This window comes from Lithobates pipiens, unplaced genomic scaffold (genome assembly GCF_037356315.1).
Source record: "Lithobates pipiens isolate NorthernLeopardFrog02 unplaced genomic scaffold, aLitPip1_a1.2 Scaffold_8, whole genome shotgun sequence".
In the NCBI taxonomy this organism is placed as follows: Eukaryota; Metazoa; Chordata; class Amphibia; order Anura; family Ranidae; genus Lithobates; species Lithobates pipiens.
The window spans coordinates 535,381,244-535,385,949 of NW_027507903.1; positions in this window are offsets into that span (position 1 = coordinate 535,381,244).

Consider the following 4,706-nt stretch of genomic DNA (forward strand, 5'->3'; position numbering starts at 1 on the left):
GAAAGGGGGGATCAAGATGGCACAGGAGGATCAGAAGGGGGGAATCAAAATGGCACAGGTGGATTAGAAGGGGGGATCAAGATGGCACAGGTGGATTAGAAAGGGGGGATCAAGATGGCACAGGTGGATTAGAAGGGTGGATCAAAATGGCACAGGAGGATCAGAAGGGGGGAATCAAAATGGCACAGGTGGATCAGAAGGGGGGAATCAAGATGGCACAGGTGGATTAGAAGGGGGGATCAAAATGGCACAGGAGGATCAGAAGGGGGGAATCAAAATAGCACAGGAGGGTCAGAAGGGGGGATCAAAATGGGGGGGAATCAAAATGGCACAGGTGGATTAGAAGGGGGGAATCAAGATGGTACAGGTGGATTAGAAGGGGGGGGGGGGGTCAAAATGTCACAGGAGGATCAGAAGGGGGGAGGAATCAAAATGGCACAGGAGGATCAGAAGGGTTACTAAAATGGTAATCTGGTAACTGGCAAACAGTGCTGGTATATTTTTACCCATAGACCTGAGCGCAAAAAGAAAGAGCTACTCTATGGAGTACAAGAAAGGAATCGTGGAAGACTCTCGGGGGCCAAAATCTTAATGCTTTCTGCAAAGAGAAGATGTTGAATATCCGATTGGTCCAAAAATGGCGAGCAGAGTATGGTAACCTTATTGAACAAGTGGACAAGGGAAATGCTAAAAAGCGCAAGTGTGGATCAGGTCAGCAACCATTATTTTCCGAGCTGGAAGACCTGATCTGTGAATGGGTTGTTGACAGGAGAACAGGTTGTGAATAGGGCTCAGATTCAAGAAATTGCCCTTGCAATAGCACCACAGTTTGACATAGCCCCCGAAGACTTCAAGGCATCACAACACTGGCTGGATAATTTATTTCAGTGAAGTGAACTGTCTTTAAGAAGATCCACAACACTGTTTAGGCTGAAAGATGCTCAAGTTATTAAGCGAGCACTTGCATTTAAGTCCTTTATTGATGATGCTGACTTCTCTAAATACAATCTTTCCAACATGATTGCTATGGATGAAACTGCAGTGTTTATGGGCCAATCATCTCAAACAACAATTGAACAGCGGGGTGCCTCCTCAGTGTACATTCCTTCCACTGCTTACGAAAGTGCACGTGTTACCTGTATTTTGGCAATTCGTCTGGATGGCACTAAAATACCACGTTTAATCATTTCTAAGGGCAAGAAGGAAAAGATAGAACGTGTTTCGGGCATTTTTATTCTTGAAACTGAAAAGGCCTGGGCCACACAAGCAGTTATAAGGAAGTGGGTCGATTTAATGCTGCCGCTTGTTATGCGAGGGAGCCAAAGAGGTCTGCTAGTCTGGGATGCAGCAAGCACTCACCGCGCTAAAGACATGAAGAAATTTCTTCACTAAAGAAGAATAGATCAAATAATGGTTCCCTGCAGGAATGATGGCCTATCTCCAGACTCTTGACATTGCAATAAACCAGCCTTTCAAGGACAATTTGCACATGGAAATGAATGACTACATTGAAAATAGAATGGAGAGAAATCAGAGTGGCAACTTTGTGAAACCTAAACTGCGAGAGGTTGTGACTTGGATGAAGAATTCATGGGAGAAAATCACTGACAGTTGCATTACAAATGCACTACGAGCAGGCTACCTTGACAAGAAGTACTCATTTAAGGACAGTGCTATTGCTAAACATGAGAGATTTGGTCCACTGATTCTGAAAGAAATGGAGTCACAAGACATTCACCAGGAAATTCAGGGTTTGGATTGTTATGATGATGTTCCAGAAGATGATGACATGATTGTCATTAAATAAATCTTAACTTGTGTTCATACCGGTAAATACGGTATCAGTGAATGTACCATAGATTGTTGTACATGGAAATAATGGTCTGGTTATGCTGGTTTGTGATGACAACTACTGGTACTACCATACTGTATACAGGTAATAAATTAAAAAAACATGTTTTCTTCATGGAAAAATAAGACATCCCCTGAAAATAAGACCTAGCACATCTTTGGGAGCAAAAAATAATGTAAGACACTGTCTCATTTTCAGGGAAACAGGGTATGTATGTGATCACTTGTGAAATTTTTTTATTTTTTGCGATATAAACAATAAAAGACCCAAAAATTTGAAAAAAAAAAAATTTATAAATGTTTTACTTTCTGCTTTAAAACATATCCAATTAATTATTTTATTTTTTTTATAAATTTTGGCCAAAATGTATTCTGCTACATGTTTTTGATAAAAAAAAATCCCAATAAATGTATAGTGATTGATTTGCGTGAAACTTAGCATCTACAAACTATGGTATATACAGTAATTTTGATCAGCAACTTATAATAGGACTGCGACAGTGTGGTGACACTAATGCCGCGTACACACGTATCAGACTATCCGGTGGACTTAGTCTGGTGCACAAACTGCCGGACTGTCCGCCAGACTTTCGGAACGAGCTACCTGCCCACACACGGTACTTTTGCGGTGGACTTATCGCTGTACTTTTGAAATGAACTCGCCCACACACACGGAGGAAAGTTCATTAATTTTGAGCGTGGCTCCAGGTAGCCGGGACCAGCGAAGGAAGCGTCACTGGCCCCGTCACCTGGTAAGGGGAATCCCTACGCCGAAAAAATGGCATGGGGGGGGGCGCCCTCTGGGTCCATATCAGACCCTTATCCGAACAGGCTACCCGGCCGGTCAGAAAAGGGGGTGGGGACGAGCGAGCACCCGACCCCCCCCCCCCCCCCCGGAGCCGTACCTGGCCGCGTACCCTCAACATGGGGAGGTACTTTGGGGAAGGGGTTAACATCTAGACCAATCAGTGGGTTAAAAGTTTGCCTAACTGTAATGTGTGCTGATTTTACTAACTGATCTCTAAATTTCTCATCTCTGCTTTGCTTATTGGGATTTTTTTTTTTACCAAAAACATGTAGCAGAAAACATATTAGCCTACATTGATCAAGAAATTTGATTTTAATTTTTTTTTATTGGGTGTGTTTTATAGCAGAAAAGAAAAAAATATGTATTTTTTTCAAAATTGTCAGTCTTTTTTTGTTTATAGAGCAAAAAAATAAAAACCGCAGAGGAGATCAAATACCACCAAAAGAAAGATCTATTTGTGGGAGAAAGCACATAAATACAGCACAGTGGCTAAGCGCCTAGCAGAAAAAGTGTCTCTGGTTCATATCCCAACCAGGACACTACCTGCCTGGAGTTTGCATGTTCTCCCTGTGACTTTGTGGGTTTCCTCCGGGCACTCCGGTTTCCTCCCACAGACCAAAGACATGCTGGTAGGTTAATTGGTGCCTGTCTAAATTGGCCCTAGTATGTGTATGTGTGAATGAGAGTTCGGGACCTTACATTGTAAGCTCCCTGAGGGCAGGGACTAATGTGATTGTACAATGTATATGTAAAGCTCTGCGCAAAATTGGCGCTGATATATATATATATATATATATATATATATATATTTAAATATATATCTCCCTCCCTCCCTTTAGAATGTAAGCTCTACGAGCAGGGCCCTCCTGTACCTTTTGTATTGTACTGCAATTGTGTTGTCCCCCCTATACATTGTAAAGCTCTGCGTAAACTGTTGGAGCTATATAAATCGTGTATAATAATAATAATAATAAATAAATAAATATAAATATATATATATATAAGGTAATGCAGTGCTGGATTGCAAAAAATGGCTTGATTAGGAAATGGGGTAAATATTCCAGAGGTCAAGTTTTAAAATGAATAAATGTGATTTTATTGGATGTGCGACCGACCATATTCTTCTCTTCTACTGTCAAGTCTGTGGCAAACTGGAGGTGATACAGCTGGAAACCAACCTAGAGCGGGGATTATCTTCTATTCTTCCACACCTGCCAGTATTTATTGCTGTCTCTGTTTTCGTTAGAGAGATTCACCATATGTGTCCTGGTGACCATTATTATAAAAAGTGAAGGAAAATCCTACATTTTGCCCTGGTTCACATTGATGTGATTTGACAGGCCAAATCGCCAGCAATGACACCGTCCCAAACGGTGAAATGCCGCACCGATTCCCAAAATGAGTTCCTGTACTACTTTTGGCAACTGCAAAGTGTGATTTCCATTGACATCTGTGCAGCAACCCCCACAGATGTTTCTGAAATCACCCTCGAAGTCAGGACTGACATGCGGGAATGAAATTGTGCGAGTTCAGCTGAACGCACGCTGTCAGTGTGAACCTGGACTTTGGGTCGTTTCCTGAACAGTAAGTGAGGTGAAATCCTGCAATGGGGAAATTGGTTCTGGCGACATCCCGGGATCCTCTCACTTCCAGTTTTGGCTATGGAGCAGGAAGTGAAGGGAAATCTTTCCAAGACACAGATGGCAAAAACAAAAACCTGTCAGGGGTTCTAACCCTCCCCATTACTCTAAAATGGAGAGAAAAAAGTTAGCTTTAGTTCTCCTCTCCCTCCACAACTTAGACAGATTTGGCTTTACACGTATCTGGGTGGAAATTGGAAGCCTCCTCCCTCCCATGTACAGCTCAGTCACACAGGAAATCACTGCAGTGGGACGTTATTTATGTACACAGTACAGTATCTAGACAGATAAGAGACCTCAACACTCATCCCTCCTCCCTATCCTCTACAATCACGTGATCAGCTAGATCACGTGATTATTATATGGCTTCTTCCGGACTTTAATTCCTGTGTATCGAAGGATCCCGC